Source organism: Phyllostomus hastatus, unplaced genomic scaffold, assembly GCF_019186645.2.
Source record: "Phyllostomus hastatus isolate PE091 unplaced genomic scaffold, TTU_PhHast_1.1 phas_contig_90, whole genome shotgun sequence".
In the NCBI taxonomy this organism is placed as follows: Eukaryota; Metazoa; Chordata; class Mammalia; order Chiroptera; family Phyllostomidae; genus Phyllostomus; species Phyllostomus hastatus.
The window spans coordinates 7,132,025-7,151,345 of record NW_025333984.1 but is presented as its reverse complement, the minus strand read 5'-3'; the positions used below and the strand labels follow the sequence as shown (position 1 = coordinate 7,151,345).

General features: G+C 34.4%; 1 non-coding gene across 1 annotated transcript; it reads left to right on the top strand.

Moving 5' to 3' along the window:
* The first annotated feature begins 17,933 nt into the window (after positions 1-17,933).
* LOC123827865 lies at positions 17,934-18,115 on the top strand. The gene has a single exon (XR_006787363.1). It is a non-coding gene; the product is annotated as a U2 spliceosomal RNA (small nuclear RNA).
* Positions 18,116-19,321: the final 1,206 nt, after the last annotated feature.

Below are 19,321 nucleotides of genomic sequence, written 5' to 3'. Positions count from 1 at the left end.
CACTTGGAAATCCAACTGGTATCTCCAAGGCAACATGTCTAAGATTGAAGTCCACAAACCTGTAGTTCCTGGGGCCCTCAGAATCGTGTTTCATTGGTAAGTCTAAACTCTCAATTGCTCAGGTTCAGAATCTCAGATGTATCTTGAACACCTTACTTTTTTTCAGACTTTATTCAATCCATCAACAAGGCCTATCTACTAAAGCTTTGACACATATGCAGAAGCGGACCATTTCTCAACACCTCCACTACTACACCATAGGCCAGTCTGTTAATATCACTTACTCTAAATTTTTCTGCCTCTGACCTTGTTTCTCTGTAATAGATTCTGAACACTTCAGTGAAAATAGTGTTTTAAAATATAATTCCTCTCATATCACTTCAATTTAGAATACAAGTCAAAATCTTTCCATTGACTTGAAAGCTTTAAGTGATTTAACCCCATACTCATGTTTCTTTTTTGACTTAATTTTCTACTGGTTTTCCTTCAATTACTTTGCTTCAGCCTTATTGGAATCTTTACATCATCTACAGCATAATAGGTGCATTAAAAACATATGAAGTTTGTACTATCTATTCTTCTTAGAATGTTCTTCTACAAATGCGATTAGCTTCTTTACCTCCCTCAAGTCTGCCTGAATGTTATTGCCCAAATGAGGTCTATGTATTGTTACCCTTTACATATAATTACAAATCTGTCGTCATCCACATATGTCTTATTTCTTTAATTCTGCTTTACTACTTTCCCTATGTCTTTTATTGCCTTTCAGTATAGCATACCATTGATTTATTTACGGGTTGATTGTTCATTGTACATCTTCCTCTGCCTTACTAGATTGTCCATGAATGTAAGAGGCTTTGTTTTACTTTATTTTTTGACCGATGTATCCAAAGAATCTATAAGAGCTCCTAATATATAATAAATATTCAACTAATGTGTCATAAGTAAACACATTATTTCCTTATTGATGCCTGAAAGCTAGATATATTTATACATGTTGTGTCCTTTCTAATGATGAACAAGCTCCTCTGATTTTCTTCACAGAAGTCTCCTTACTCCAAAGTCATCTTCACCTTCATTCAGACATGCTGGTAATAGTAATGTTTTCTGAGGCATTTGGCACAATACCATTTTTTCATAGGCTAAAACTATGACATGCATTACTAACATAATGACATGAAATATAAGGTAAAAAATAAGCATAACCAAAAGCTGTCATTAGTCTTGTTGACACATGTATTTCTCTAAAATAAAAAATTCATTGTGCTAACTGCTTAAAATATTTTGTGCTTTAAATTATAACTATATAAAAATAATTTTGATGATGGCCATAAATGATAAGATTTATTGAGTACTAAGTTCCACTCAAGCTTTGAATTTTACATAATAGTAATTCTGTCACATAATCATCATAATAATCCTATGAGGTAGGTATTGTTATTACTTCCATATTACAGATGAGAAAACAAATTCATCAAAGTTAAAGTGCTTGTACAAGAAGTTTTTGAATTTAAAATATGTCCTATTGGCATTTGAAATTAGACAACTTCTATATTCTCAAAATGGAACACAGTGAAAGTAATAGGATATAGTTATATTAGGAAGAAATTGCAAAGGGATTCTATAATTTTCCATAATTATCATTTTACACCCTATTCCATTTGTAAAATCAAGTGTTTTCATTTGACCCTTCTTCTTTTTCCAATCCCAATCTCATTATTTGTCTAATTCACACATATCATCACAGTCCTGTGAGTTCATTGTGTCCTTTAATTCAAATATATCTTTTAAAAGAAGCTAAGCATGATTGTATGAGGGAACCTTCTTTAAAAAATATATTTTATTGATTATGCTATTATAGTTGTCCCATTCCCCCCCTCTACCCTGCACACCCTCTCCCACCCACATTCCCCCCTTTAGTTCATGTCCATGTGTCATAAGTTCTTTAGCTTCTATATTTCCCATACTATTCTTACCCTCCCACTGTCTATTTTCTACCTACCATCTATGCTACTTTTCTCTGTACCTTTTCCCCCTCTCTCCTCCTCCCACTCCCCTGTTGCTAACCCTCCATGTGATCACCATTTCTGTGGTTCTGTTCCTGTTCTATTTGTTTGCCTGGTTTGCTTTTGTTTTAGGAGTGATTGTTAATAACAATGAGTTTGCTGTCTTTTCACTATTCATATTTATCCTCTTTTTTTTAGATAACTCCCTTTAACATTTCATATAATAAGGGCTTGGTGATGATAAACTCCTTTAACTGGACCTTAAATGAGAAGCACTTTATCTGCCCTTCCATTCTAAATGAAAGCTTTGCTGGACAGAGCAATCTTGGATGTAGATCCTTGCCTTTCATGACTTGGAATACTTCTTTCCAGCTCCTTCTTGCCTGCAAGGTCTCTTTTGAGAAATCAGCTGACAGTCTGATGGGAACTCCTTTGCAAGTTACTGTCCCCTTATCTCCTGCTGCTTCTAGGAGTCTCTCCTTCATTTTAATCTTGGGTAATGTAATTATGATGTACCTTGGTATGTTCCTCCTTGGTTCCAACTTCTTTGGGGCTCTCTGAGCTTCCTGGACTTCCTGGAAGTCTATTTCCTTTGCCAGATTGGGAAAGTTCCCCTTTATTATTTGTTGAAATAAGTTTTCCACTTGTTGCTCTTCCTCTTCTCCTTCTAGTACCCCTATGATTCAGATGTTTGAAAGTTTAAATATGTCCTGGAGGTTCCTAAGCCTCTCCTCATTTTTTTTGAATTCTTATTTCTTCATTGTTTTTCTGATTGTATGTTTTTTTCTCCCTTCTGGTGCACTCCATTGATGTGAGACCCAGTTTTCTTTCCATCACTATTGGTTCCCTGTGCATTTTTCTTTATTTCACTTAGTGTAGCTTTCATTTTCTCATCTAATTTGCGACCAAAATCAACCAATTCTGTGAGCACCCTGATCACCAGTGCTTTGAACTGTGCATCTGATAGGTTGGCTATCTCTTAGTCACTTGAAAGCATTGGCTCTGGAGTTTTGATTTGTTCTTCTGTTTGAGCCATTTTTTGGGAGTGTGGGTCTGGTCACGCCTGTTACGTCTGAGGGGTGGAGCCTTAGGTGTTCACCAGGGTGGGGCACCCAGTCACTGGATTGTGATGTTGTATGTGGGGGCGGGGTCTGAGACGGAACAATGGAGCTTGCTCTGCTCTCTCTCTGGGATTTTAGTTCCCTCTGCCGCTTCCCCCAAGCAAATTGGGCCCTTGTGGTGCTGGTTCCCAGGCAGGTGGGCTTGTGTCCATTCTAGGACCCTGTGGGTCTCTCCAACATACTCTCCTGTGAGGCTGGGAATCTCTCCTGGCATCTCAACATCCACAAGTGTTTTCAATCAGTGCTTTTAGGCTTTATTTCTGGGGGCTGGGGCTCTGGGTTGCATGGTCTGTCATGCTGCCCATTTTTACCTGGTTTATCTGCATGCAAATGTGTGACTGTGGACAGCCAGCTGCCTGTGCACTTCACTGGGTCTGCTCATTGCCTCCCCATGCCCAGGGTCCACCACCAGGGTCTGCTAGCCACCATCTGCTCATCTGGGGTCTACCAGCCACTGCTTTTTCATGCTGAGACCCCTCTCTGCCAGCTGCTGACTCCACCCCTCTTACCTGTCTGGATGAATGGTTGTTGGACTTCTGTACAGTTCAATTTTCTGTCTGTTCTGGTTGTTTTTTTGTTTCTATATTTTTGTTGTCCTTAATTTTGGTTGTGTGAGAAAGCACAGTGTGTCCACCTATGCCTCCATCTTGGCTGCTGAGGGAACCTTTTTAAAAATTCTTTAAAAGATTTTATTTTTCAATTTCAGTTGACGCAAAAGAAGATATTAGTTTCAGGTATACTACTCAATGATTAGACATTTACATAATAACTTAAGAAGTGATTTCCCTGATAAATTTAGTACCCATTTGACACCATATATAGTGATTGTAATATTATTGACTATGTTCCTTAGCTGTATTTTATATCACCATGACTATTATTTGGCTATATTAACTACCAATTCACACTCCTTAATCCCTTCGCATTTTTCACCTATTCCCCCAAACCCCTCCCATCTTGCAAACATCAAATTGTTCTCTGTATTGACGAGTCTGTTTCTATTCTGCTTGTTCATTTATTTTGTTTTTTAGATTTCACATATATGTGAAATCATCTGGAATTTGTCTTCCTCTGTCTTTTTATTTCACTCAGCACAGTATACTCTATGTCCATCCATGATGTTGCAGGTAGCAAGATTTCACTCTTTATATTTCTGAATCATATATTTCATTGTGTATATGCACCACTTCTTTATCCATTCACCTATTGATGGGTACTTAGTTTGCTCTCATATGTTGGCTATTGTAAATAATGCTGCAATAAATGTATTAATGTATATGTCTTTTTGAATTAATGTTTTGGATTTCTTTGGATAAGTACCCTGAACTGGAATTGCTGGGTCCTTCCTTGTTTCTTATTATAGCCTTTATTTTAAAGTGTATTTTGTCTGATACAAATATTGCTACCACAGCTTTTCCTATTTCCATTATCATGAAATATCTTTTATCATTCATTTACTTTCAATCTGTGTGCATTTTCATCTGAAGTCTCTTGTGGACAGCATAGGTAAGAGTCTTGTTTTGTAATCCATTCAGCCACAGTATGCATTTTGATTGAAGCATTTAATCCATTTGCATTTAAAGTAATTGTTGATAGATAAATGTGTCAATTGCCATTTTATTATTCATATTTTTATCTCCATTTTTTCTTCATAAAGAAGACCCTTTAATATTTTATACATTACTGGTTTGGTGGTGATTAACTTATTTAGCTTTTTTGCCTGGAAAGCACTTTATCTGCCCTTTGATTCTAAATGATAGCTTTGCTGGGTAGAGTAATCTTGGTTGTAGGTCCTTGCTTTTCATCACTTTGAATATTTCATGACAATCCCTTTTGGCCTGCAAAGTTTTCATTGAGAAATCAACTGATAATCTTATGGAAGCTCCCTAGGAGTTAAGTAATTGTCTTTCTCTTGCTGCTTTTGAAATTCTTTCTTTGACTTTGACTTTTGGTATTTTAATTATGATGTGTATTGGTGTGGGCCTTTTTAGGTTCATCTTATTTGGGGCTCTCTGCACTTGTGAGGGAATCTTAAATGTCTCCCTTTCCTCTTATCTGAGATTAAGATTAAATAGAACTAGAAAAAATAAAATAAATAAGACATAAAAAATTAATTCTAGACTTAAATGCACCAGTAAAATTAAGAAAAGTCATGAATAATGCAAAGTGCATAGTTCATGTGTAGAAAATTCAAAGGAGATGCTATGTATAAAATAGGTATAATTCTAAGTAACAGTTCTGTTCATTGATAAACCTCTTGATCAGGACTTCTTAAGCTGGGATCTACATGTCCCCAACAGACCTATGGATACATTACAACCAGGGGAGCTTTCCTTTCTCATGAATGCAGGACACAACCTACAGTGTCATTGGAAGAACCTATGATATTGTCACCAATAAAAAATGAGCTATATTTTTCAATTTATTTTAGTTTTGAAATACCATATATGTTAATTATTACTTTAAAATTATGGTAGTCATTAGACCTTCCATGAGATTGCTCCGTATTAGGTTCTCACACTATTACAGAGACTTCATAAAGTCACACAAACTGGAAGAGAGAAAAATAGTTTGTGGATGAAAGGGGAAGAATGTGATAAGTTCTTTTTTAAAATTTTTATTTTAATCATTGTTCAAGTACAGTTGTCTGCCCTTTACTCCCATTTCAGCCCACCCATCCATCCCTCTCCACCTCCCTCCCATTTCCACCCCCCCTAGTTTTTATCTATGTGTCCTTTATATTTGTTCCTGGAAACCCTTCCCATTCTCCCCTGAAATTCCCTCCCCTAGATTCTTAAAACAAATCATCAAGGAATTGACAGCTTCCACATTCCTACTGAGTATGTTACTAGATGGAGCTATAGACATTTCTTAGCGTAGCCAACAGATTGGTTTTGCTAATGGTACACATCCTGATACTTTCCAAAAAAGGAATCTTATTTTGTGAGTCCCTTTTGGATACTGCAAAAGCTGTTTATGTTTGGAAATGGTAAAAAGTTGTTTTGCCAGACAAATATTTGACAGGAAAAAAAAGCATCATACTCTTCGCACAGATGGAGCTTCCCCAATGATAGATAATGCATCTGTTTTTGCTACTTCAGTTAAAAAAATAAAAGGAACCTCCTTTTGTCATTGTCACTCACTGCTTTTTACAGAGATGTGAACTGGCAACAAAAACTTTTGCAATATGCCTGAAAGAAGTTTTTTCAAGAGCCATAAATATTGTCAATACATCTTGAAATTTCTTCATTTTTAAATATTTTTTAAGTGAATGACCCAAGGACATGGACAATGGTGTGGGAATTGAATATGTGAATGGGGAGTGGGATGGGTAGAGGAGGGCGAAGGAAAAAATTTGGGCAACTGTAAAAGAATAACAATAAAATTATTAAAAATCTATAGTAATCCCCTAAAATTTAAACATTTAAAAAATAGGAGAATAGTATACTTTACCACATGGAAGTTTAGTGGCTTCCAACATAAGGCTTATAGTGATGGTTTAAATCAGGAACAGAAATTTTACCTATTCCACACAAAAAATCTCATTTGGCTCATTTTGCAAGAAAAATTTTATCCACTGGATGGCTTATCTGAAAGATATTTTCACCATATGAATGAGATAAATTTTTTAAGATCCTAAAGTTACCATTATAATTCTTTAAAATTCCAATCCTTCTTGGCTAAGCTCCCAATAAAGAAGAACAGTAGAAATCTACATTCTTGAAAACTTTAATTGCTGGAGGAAATGCTTTACCATATGAAGTGGAGATATAAAGTTCTCTGTCAATTTATTTGAAAAGAGAAATCTGCAAATCCCTAAAACACATCAGAAGACTTTCCAAAGGTATTTCTTTATTGACAGTATTAAATTTAAACCATGGTTGAACAGTCTTTCCTTGTGATATAAGCTGTGTAAAAGATGTTAAACTAACCAAAGATGAACTCACTGATTGTTAGAACAAAAAAGATCTTTCTACAATTACATTTTAACTTAAAAAGCCTTGGGCAATGCCAGTGTTCACTGTGAGAAACTTATTTCTGCATTTCAAAGAGCTGTGAATGTTTTAGTTCCATTTTCAATAATATATCTTTGCAAATATATCTTTTTTGCTTTTTTAACAATGTAAAAAATTAAAAATTAAGTTGATTGGATATACAATAGGACATGTATGTTGACTCACCTGTTAATGACCTTATTCAAACTAAGCAGAAATTATCCTCACACTGAAATGTCAAATAAATAAATTTTAATGGCTTTTCTAATATAAGTTATTTTGTTAATAAAACATGTATATTAAGATATAATAAATTTAGTTTTTAATATTTGGTATGTGACTCATTATAATATTTTTATATTTAATTTTGTTTTATACATAAAATATTAGTCTGAAAAGGAGTTCATAAAGTATCTCATAGCCATGGCACAAAAGAAGTTAACAATTTCTTCCCTAGGTCCTTAATTTTCTTTCTTTGTAGTATATTCCTTTCATTTTGTTTCTAGTCTTTAACTAATAGACTATACTCCACTAATTTAATTAAGAACCCAACTTTCTGAACACTGAATGAATAAGTATATCTCTCTTTCTGTTGAGACTAAAATTTTTTCCATCCATAGTTCAATTCATTTAGAGGAAATAAAGGGATGCAGATATATGTTTATTCATAAAAATATTTTCACGACACAATTTATCCCCAGGATCAGTTGGCAATAGATGTTGACTAAAGTTCACAGACATTCTTGCATTGTTTATATGTCCAGTAGAGGGTTTCAGTATTGACTCTGTCTGCATCCTGTTAGTTTTTTCTTAATAAGTTTGGTGACCTGACCTTGAAAAAAACTTTAATCTTATGATGGCCGGTTTATTCTAATTACAGTTGTTCCTTGTGGACTGCACCATACTAACCTGCTACTCATTAAGTCCATTTGTCTCTGAGCTGAAACATCTCAAATCTAATTTACTTGATCCTTCTGTTACAGAGCAAACAAGGGGGGCCTGGGACGATATACTATTATTGAAAGAAGGCCCCGGGTCCGTTATGTCCGCCGCCTGAGGAAAGACGTCTCTCAATGCCAGAGATTCGTGAAAAGGAAAGGAAATGTTTATTTAGTGCTATACAAACTTCAAGTAGTGACCTAGTGTCTTTATCAAAAAATCCTAAAGTCCCTTAAAAGACCCACAAACAGACACAGTCCTTCCTTCCTTCCCCCTTTGCCCAGTCCAGAGTACCATATCTCAGGAAAGGAAATAGAAGTCCATGGCTCAGGCAGTCCTCTGGTTCTTCCCAATTAGTACTCCATCTCGACTGGGAGACCTTCCTGGGTTCCCGGAACCCTCCGCTGAGTCACCGGGATCTCTGCTAAAACCAGGTGGTGGTTCCCCCTTCTAAAGCTGAGGATGTCCCCACTCTGGCAAAGGCATGTGGTTCTCTCTCTCTCAGGGCTGAGCATGGTTCTCCACTCTGTCAAGGCTGCGTGGTTCTCTCTCTCTCAGGGCTGCAGGAATCTTCACTCTGTCAAAGCTGTGTGGTTCTCCCTCTCAGGGCTGCCGCATGGTTCACCTCCTCAAGGCTGCGCATGGCTCTCCCCCTCTGGACTGCGCATGGTTCTCCTTCAATGGCTGCTGTGTCTGGGTTTAAATCCCCCGTGCCAATCTTCCTCTGTAGCCCCATTTCCGACTCCTCCTACACTTGGGCACACTTGCCCTCAATCTGCTGTCTTCTCCAGCTTTTCTGGTCACCATTGTGGGTCTGGGCAGGTGTGGCCCCAAGTTCTGGAGCCAATCATCTCCAAGCTCCCACACAGGCACTGTAACTCAGGGGACCTGCACCCCAGTTAAGTCTTGGTAGGGAAGTTACTTCCATTCCCTTGGCTCTGAGCATGGCCACAGCTATTCAACGTATCTAAGCGACCAGCCAAAGGCTATAGATATGTTAAATAACCACACCAGAGGTTAGCTACAAGGCTGTTGCTATGCAAAACAGCTCTCAATGGCCCGGCTCCATTTGTCCCTTCCCCCAACCCACACCTAGGGGGGCAGTGAGGATATCCTAAAATCTCCTGGACACCTTGAGTTCTGGATCCCATTTTAAATGCCCATTTGGGGTCCCCCCTCCTGGCTGCACCCTGTAACACTTCTACCATTAAAAAAGAAATAAATCCCTGTCTATCACTTAAAATGAGGTTGGTTAAAAAAAACAACAAAGAAAAAATAAGAAATGAAAAAAATTGAAAAATAGTTTACTTAATGAGTTCTGTGCCATTGCTCTTTATTGCTAAAAATAAACTCTGCCAAATGCAAAATAAAAAGAGCAATTAAAATATCACATAATATAACTTCACTCTGAATGCATTATTTTGTTTCTGTAAAGTGAAAGAAAAGTAAAGAGAAATAGGTAGCCTATTTCTCTCTCTCAGCTACTGCCATCCCTATGACAACATTTTAAAACCTCACCTATGGCTCTCTTTTACCTTTCACATCAAATGTGTAATTGACCATTATGTTTCTGACAATATATCTTTTAGCTTTTCAATCCCTTTGTTCAACTAAAAGTGTACTTGTCTCCTTTCTTCTTAGTTACTATTCCCTGACCAGTTATCAATCTGTAGTCCCTGTAATTAGTAGCAGTAATATAATATGGAAACTTTTTAGAAATGCAAACCTGTAGGTCCCACTCCCGTCTTTCTGATTCAAAAACTTTGGGGATGGAGCCCAGCAGTCTCTGTTAATTATTAACTTTTGTTTAAACAATACAATTCTGATGCGTGATAATGCTGTAAAATGACTGGTAGTTAAAAAAAAATTCATCTTTAATGGTAAAGTTATATTGAGACTATTCTTAACCTGTGTGTTTTTGCAGGTTACATAACCTCTCTGGATGTCTGGTTCATTACTTGAAACTGGAAATTGAAATATCCACTACATGGAGTATCTGAGAGTCTTGAAGGTTGATAAAATTTTGCTTCCTCACCTCTCCAAGTCACAGTTTTCTCAGATAAGCAATCAGAATTATAGCACCTACATCCAAGAGTTGTGGGGATTCATAAATACTACTGGTAGTAATAATACTAATAATGCAGTTTCTGGCTGTGGGCATATATTATACAGAATGTAAATGTTAATTTCATTCCATTGCTCATAGTAGGTACTAGATAAAAATTGACTAATTTCACCCAATTTTTTGGAAGTGTTTCTTGTCTTAAAGAGAAAATTCTGGTCTAGGTTTTCCTTGACTGCCCATTTTGTTTCTTTTGTGATTTCAGCCAATATTTACTTGTCATACAAGTATATTTTTCTTCCTTTAGCCTAATGATTGAAAAAATTCTCTATTTAGCTCTTCAGAAAACCAGATTACCTTAAAAAAAAGACACGGAGTTACCACTTAGAATCTCTTTAATGTGTTCATTCACTTTTGATTTCTATTGTAATGTGTTCACAACACAATCACTGATTAAGTTGAACTCATTAGGAACTATTTTATGTAGCACTAACATAAGTTTTTGGGAATTGTTTTGTAATATTTCACTAATGAACACCTCTGACAGACAAAGTTAAGGTAATTCATATATTTTAGAAAATTTAAGCCATAAAAAGAGCTCAGTACAAAGTGTTTGGTATAAAAAAGTTTTTCATTTTCATGTACTTAACAAAACATGAAACAAATTCAGATTCTTTCTAGAAATTGTGTAGAGGTCTCTGTAACATTTAACAAGCATTTTTTCTTAATGACAAATACAGGTATTTAAAATTTTGTCAAGTTATTTATCCAGCATTTTTTAAATACCTAGTGTATGTTTTTGATAAATATTAGATAAATATGGCATTTTGCAAAATTAACTGTGGATAGTTTTCATATTGATATAATAAGACTTAAAATATGAACTGTGAGTTTCTTGGGAGACACGGTAAAAAGAGCACTGGCCATAAAATAAAAAAAAAAAAAATGAGGCGTGACAGCAATTGTAAACTTGGGCAAAATTCTTAAACTACACCAGAGCTTTTCACTTATGAAATGGATTGCTGTGAGCATAAAACAATGTAATGTGAGTATAAATACTGTGTAAATGCATCATTTTGTTTCAGGTTGTCTTTGGCTTGTATTTAGTCATACTTGTGGAACAACTCAGGCAAATGTATGCATATACAGGGTTTGGCACAAATAACGCCCCTCTTTTATTACAAAATCATTTATTACAAAATCATTTATTACAAAATCATAAGTATGTCATTCTGTAACATAACAATGTCACACTTGAGCACACCATATGAAATCTTAGGTGAAATATTCAAATTGCAACTATAAATTATTACACTTATATTATTACCCTACCAACCACACTCAAGCAGGTGTTACTTCTACCTGACTCTGTATATAACACACACATTGATATTCATACATATATACACACATAAACATACCTGTCTCAAAATTACTATAAAAATTCCTCATTAAAAGTGACTTTACTAAGAAATAAGCTCATGCTTATATGATCAATTAATATTTGACAAAAAAGGCAAGAACATATGATGGAGAAAAGAAAGTTTATTCAATAAAAGGTATAGGATTAGATAAATTAGAGACAGACAATATTAGACATATAAATGAAAAAAATTGAAACCAGGCCACCTTCTTATACCATATGCAAGAATAAACTGAAAATGGATTAAAGACTTAAATGTAAGACTTGAAACCATAAAAATTCTAGAAGAAAACAAAGGCAGAATGAGTTCTGACATTTCCCTTAGTAACATTTTTCTGATATATCTCCTTGGGCAAATGAAATAAAAGAAAAAATAAACAGATGGGACTACATCAAACCAAAAAGTTTTGCACAGCAAAGGAAACCATCGACAAAATGAAAAGAGAACACACTGAATAAGAGACCATAGTCACCAATGACCCATCTGATAAGGGTTAATAGCCAAAATTAATAAAGAACTTGTGCAGCTAAACACCAAAAACAAACAATCCAATTAAAAAATGGGCAAAAGACCTCAATAGACACTTGTCCAAAGAGGATATGTAGATGGCCAATAGACATAAGACTCCCAGAGTCACTAATAATCAGATAAATGCAAGTTAAAACCACAATGATTATGACCTCAAGCTTGTCAGAATGGTTATCATCAATAAATCAACAAATAAGTTTTGGCGAAGATGTGGAGAAAAGGGAATACAAATTGTTTATGGACTTATTAATAATAATTAATAATAGTCATTCTGATGAGTGTGAAGTGATATCTTGTGTTTTTCTTTTTAATGTTTAAATTTCATATTTTATTGATTTTAGAGAGAGATATTGATCTGTTGTTCCACTTATTTATGCATTTATTAGTTGATTCTTGTATGTGTCCTAACCAGAGATTGAACCCACACGCTGGACATATTGAGATGACATTCCAACCAACTGAGCTACTCAGCAAGAACCTCTCATTTTGGTTTTAATTTCCATTTCACTGATGATTAGATACAATGAGCATCTTTTCATACATCTATTGATCATCTGTATGAACTCTTTGGAGAAGTGTCTACTTAGGTCTTTTGCCCATTTTTAATTGAATTGTTTGGTTTTACTTTTTTTTGGTGTTTAGTTGCACAAGTTCTTTATTAATTTTGGCTATTAACCCTTATCAGATGGGTCATTGATGACTATGGTCTCTTATTCAGTGTGTTCTCTTTTCATTTTGTCGATGGTTTCCTTTGCTGTGCAAAACTTTTTGGTTTGATGTAGTCCCATCTGTTTATTTTTTCTTTTATTTCATTTGCCCAAGGAGATATATCAGAAAAATGTTACTAAGGGAAATGTCAGAACTCATTCTGCCTTTGTTTTCTTCTAGAATTTTTATGGTTTCAAGTCTTACATTTAAGTCTTCAATTCACTTTGAGTTGATTCTTATGCATGATGTAAGACAGTGGCCCAGTTTCATTTTTTTAATCCATCTGTCCAATTTTTCCAGCACCATTTGTTGAATACACTGTCTTTTCCCCATTATATGTTCTTGCCTCCTTTGTCAAGAATTAGTTTACCACAAAGGCATGCATTTATTTCTGGGCTTTCAATATTCTTCCATTGACCTTTATTTCTGTTTTTATGCCAGTAATGTGCTGTTATGATTACTATGCCCTTGTAGTATAGTTTGATATCAGTTATTGTGATTCCTCCAAACTAATTTTTCTTCCTCATTATTGCTATGGTAATTTGGGATATTTTGCATATAAATTTTTGGAATATTGTTCTAGATCTCTGAAATACACAATTGGTATCTTGGATATCATCTTGTATCTATAGATTACTTTGGTTAGTATGGACATCTTAATTATATTAATTCTTCCTATCCATGAACATGGTATATGCCTCTATGAAAAACAGTATGGGGTTTCCTCAAAAATTAAAAATAGATCTTCCTAATGACCCAGTGATTCCACCTATTGGAATATATTTGAAGAAGTCTGACACACAGATTCAAAAGAATATATACACCCAATATTCACTGCAGCACTATTTACAATAGCCAAGATTTAGAAACAGTCCAAGTGTCCATCAGTATATTAGTGGATAAAAAAGCTGTGGTATTTTTACACAATGGAATACTACTCAGCCATAAAAAGAAGAAAATCTTAACTTTTGCTACAGCATGAGTGGACCTGAAAAGAATTATGCTAAGTCAAATAAGCCAGAGAAAGACAAATACCATATGATTGTACATATATGTGGAATGTAATAAGCAAAATAAACAAACAAGAAACAGAACTTATAGTACCTATAGAAACAGACTTATAGATAGCTGTCAGAGCCTGGGGAATTGGAGGTTTGGATGAAATAGGTAGAAGGATTAAGCAAATAAAATGACCTCACAGACACAGATAACAATATGGTGATTACCAGAGGGAGAGGCAGGTGAAGGTACAAAAAGGTAAAGGAGGTATAAATGGTGACAGGAAACTTGACTTTGGGTGGTGAATATACAGTACCATATACAGATAATGTGTTACAGAATTGTACACTTGAAACCTATATAATTTTGTTAATCATTATAACTCAAATTCAATAAAAATAGTTAAAAAGTGATTTCAAATGGAATGGCTAATTAAAGCACTTTTATTTTTATTTGCTACTGTTTTTATTTGTTACTATAAACTTAAGGCAGATATTATAAAAAGCAGAATTTTACGCAATTTGTTACATAAATTGTGATGTATTAAATCAAATCATTTTATTGAATCTAATCATAATTATGATATATGAAGTCTATTCAGGTTTCATGGCTTCACTATTTTTCTGTTATTAATTTCAGTACACCACAGCATATAGAGTTCAAAATATATGATAGTTGTATAACTTAAGATGCATCACAGTTTTTGAAGCACTTTAGAGTTTGTCTTAATTGTCTTACAGTAGAGATATTCAAGTTATGTGCAACACTATAATTACACTTGCACTCTTTAAGTTCAGGACAAAATCTGGATGGGAATCAAGAAAATTCATACCAAGCTTGAATGTGTTTCACATGGGAAGTGAAAAAGGAAGATACTACAACAGAAACGACTTTGTCAAAAATACTAAGAATGTACTTAATAAGAAATTGGGAGGACCTACACAAAGGAAAATCTGCAGGGCATGCATAAATAATTGAATATAGTGAAATAAAACACACTTGGTTAGGAGTCAATGGTTGAATGGTACCAACACTCTCAAAATTAATAATAAAATCTGTCTAACCTCTTCAGTTGTTCACATTTACAAGTAAAACATTAAAATATGACAGGCATCCCTGTTTTCATAAGTGATATTTGGAATGACAGGATGTGCTATAGAATAATCTGGTAGAGACGCAGCCTTTTTATTTGTGAGATTCATAGTGTTATTGTGTGACATATATTATTTGAGAAAATATTTAGTTATAAGAATGTTCACTGGAATAATACAAAATTGAAAGAATTAGAACTATCAGAAATACCCACCGATGAAAAGATTGGCTAGAAATATTCAGTTTCTGGTATTAATATTATATAGCTTTGAAAATATTACATTGTACCCCTGCCTGGTGTGGGTCAACAGATTGAGTGCCGTTCTGTGAACCAAAGGGTCATTGGTTCCATTCCCAGTCAGGGCACATGCCTGAGTTGCGGGCCAGGTCACCAGTAGGGGGCGCTTGAGATGCAACCACACATTGATGTTTCTCTCCCTCTTTCTCCCTCCCTTACCCTCTCTCTAAGAATAAATAAATAAAATCTTAAAAAAACCCAAAATATCACATTGTAGAATAAAATTTTGAGTTGGTAATACAGGCAGGCATGTTAATGCTTACAGCTTATACTTCTACAGAGCTTTGTATATGCCAGGAATTCTTCAATACTTCACAGATGTTAATTCATTTAATTGTTACAAAAGCTCAATATTATAAGTATTAGTACTAGTATTCTCATTTTATAAATGGAGAAAATGAAGCACAGAGAGATTATAATATAAAGTTAACAAGTTTATAAAACTATTAAGTAGAGGAGCTTTGTAGTCTATCTCTGTGTACTGAATGATTCTAAATTTATAAAGTGATAAATTTATAAAGCATTTAGGTGAATACCCATGTAGAATTATGTACATAGATATATTCAGAAGGAAACATTGAAATAATGTAAACTATCATTTTAAGAGAATTTATGTTATTTTTCAAAATTGGTTTTGGAGCTTTTCTTATTTTCAAAATTCCCTTTTCTAACTTCTCCCTTGGGAGTTGTTTTTAAAACACTAACACAGAAACATGAATACTGGTGTTTTGTTTTGCTCAGGCTGCTATAACAAACACTTCTCAAACTTTGGAGGCTACAAAGCCCAATTTCAAGGTGCTAGCAGATTCAGTGTCCAGTGAGAGTTCTTTTACTTGTTTGCAGATTGCTGACATTTTGCAATATCTTTATGTGGCAGATTGAGAGCTCTCATATTTCTTCCTCTTCATAAGGACTCTAATTCTATCATGAGAGTCCCAGTGTCATGACCTAATCTAATAATCTAACCCTGATTTCTCTTGAAGGCCCCACCTCTAAATATCATTAAATTGGTGTTTAGGGATTCAACAATAAACTTTGGAAAGACACAAGTATTCAGTCCATAGCATTGCAACACTGGCCTGCAAAATTAATATCTTTCTCACATATACAATGCATTAATTTTATTCCAACAGCCCCGAAAGTCTTAACTCTTTCAAGCATCAACTCTGAAATCTATGCAAGAGGTGTTTGGGGAAATAACTTGTCATCTAGTCTCATGAAAGTTGAAAACACTAATTATATTTGTAAATAATACCAATAATGATGCTAACGCCAAAGGTAATACTAACCCAGTATCAATCTAAGTAATGTTAATATTAATAGTAAGAAAACACTAATTTTATGCATTATGTTAAGATTTTCACATGCAGTTTCATTAAATCATCACAATAACCTTATAAAGAAGATATTGTAAACTTCACTCTGTAAGTAAGAATAGGGAGGCTTTGTATTGTTAAATAACTTGTATGAAGTCTCCCCCCTAGAAAGTGATGTAATCAAGATTAACACATCAATTCTTCTTCCAGAGACTAATATGAGTTTTATTGTGGGTCTTCTTTTCGACACATACTCAATGCCACATTTTAAGCTACCTGCAATTATAACTTACCTTGTACTAAACTGGAAACATCTCCATCAAATTTTATGGAAATAATTTCAATTTTCTTTTACTGCTTTTGTTAGAGCTATGACTTTCCCCTCAGATTCTTCTGACTGTTTCCTAGTAGGGATTCAAAAAGCAGACCAAATAACTGAAAAGAAATTAGCTCAAATACCTTGACTAAAGCATTTCTTTGGCTCATGGGAAATACTAGAAGTTTTCTAGTAACAGTTACAGTGTGGCAGATACAATGAACTCGATGTTCAGTGGCATTTTGCTAATATGGTTTTGTCTCTAGAGTTTCTGCTTTTTGCTTGTAATTACTATTTTTTCTTACTCCATAATTTGTTATGTTTTGTTGTGTTATTTTTACTAAAGTTTTTCCTAGAATTAATGCACTTGAAAATACTACCATAAGATTTTATATAAGAGTAGTAATCTGGAAAGAACATATTAATCTAGTGGTCGATCATAATCAATTCAGTATGTGATTGGCCTGAGTATGTGTATCTCCTAAGTTGAAGATCAAATTCTTTGTTCTTTAATTGCTTTTGAAAATTCATTTTGATTCCTGAAATGAATAGGGATCAATTTGTGTAGCAAACAAGGCTTACACATCATCTTTTCTGACTCTAGCACCTGCATTTATTCATCATATTTTAAGAATATATCTTTGTGATGGATTTGAACATAGGTGTTCTCCATCCTGCTATGAACAATTGACATTTATAAAACAAATAATCAGTAAGAAAGTATTATCTGAATTCAGCAGGTCAGAGTGGCATTAAGAAAGACACAATATCTTCCTTTCTGATAGGTCCATGTGAATATAACAGCTGTTTGAGGAGACAGCTATTTAGGGTTTTGTGTATGATTTTGTCCAGGGACAGAGAAAAACTAATTGACCCATTTGGGGATTGATGGTGTAACATTGGTCTCATTCGTATCAGGCAAAGAAATCGAGCTAACTGAACACGGGCTGAAAGCAATTTTCCATAATGCTTAGAGGGAGTATGCTTATATATAGATTTTTAAACTATACTGTTTATCTTTCATATGAGACATGTATGTAAGTACTTTCATTCATATATTACAGCTCATTTTTTATATTCTTAATTCTCACTAACTTGAATTGTAGTTCAACATAAGAACAATGTTACTATAGCTTCTCAGATCAAGTGCAGTATCTGTTCTTATCTGTTTAATATATGAAAAATCCTCTATTCAAGGACATTATATTAAATGGATTTTTGGAGCTGGAAGATGGAATAGGAGTTTGCTCCATCCACTCAGCACATTGACTAGGTAGGTATTGCAGTACTTCAGGGAACAGTGCCAAAAAAAAAAGAAAAGAAAAGAAAAGAAAAAAAAAGAACAGTCTTACTGAATAGTGTATTTCTCATTTAATTACTAATGTACATTAAGGTAATTTAAACTAAAGTAACTCATTTAAAATTATAAAATTTAAATAACACAAAATTCATCTTGGAGACTTTCTAGTCAACAGACAATAAAATCTCTCTTGCTTATGTTTTTGAAAATCTATAGGAACCAAGGACTGACCTAAGCTTTGTACTAGTTACCATTCCCAACAGGCTTGAATTACTTGCAAAAATTTTAATAAAAACCTCTCAGTCCAAGCCCAGCTTTGAATCAATCTGTAACCTGAGGCAAGATAACTAGCCTCTCTGTACTGCTACTTTCTCATCTGTGAAATGGGGATGATGATAGGAATTTGACACATGGAATTACTGTGAGTAATTACTGCAAAACACTTGAAAAATATGGTGACATGCAAACTGTTACTAATTATAATAATCATACCTCCTCTGGGGGTCCTATTGCACAAAACCAGATGTTCATATGCAGTAAGTATAATTATTGAGAAAATCTACTGAAAATTTGTCTTGACTGAACAGAACTAAACTAGCTTTTTAGAAGTGGGTGTGCATCAAGAGCAATAGCCATGCATTGAATAGAAAGGTTTATTTTAAAATGGTAAAAATGTCAGTTTGAACCAAGAAGTAAGACAAACCTAAATTCTTCTATTGTGACTTATATTGATTCAGTTTTTTAACAGTTTCTAAAGATAGTCTCAATTTCTAGAACTCTACAGATAGTATATCACTGTGTTGTGCCTAAATTCTGGAACAACAATCAAAAGTCAACAAAAAAAATGCAAAGAATTCCAGATACTACCAATATTTCTACCTTCCTTTACTCATAATGGGTAGGTAAGCTTTATCCTTAAATCAATGTTTCTAACTTTTCCACTATTAACATTGGTTTTGATAATACTTTGTTGTGGAGGACTGCCCTGTGCACTGCAGGCTGCTCAGCAGCATCCCCTGGTATCTACCCCCTAAAGGCCAATAGGGCCTTCACCCATTACTGTGATAACTAAAAAGTATCTAGAGATATTGTCAAATGTCCTGTGGGGGAAATCGCTATTGGTTTAGAGGTACTGTCTTCAAGCAGTGATCTATAACCAGAATATTTTGGTGAATATTAAAGAAATAATATATTTTTATGTTTGTTGAAGGGGATGG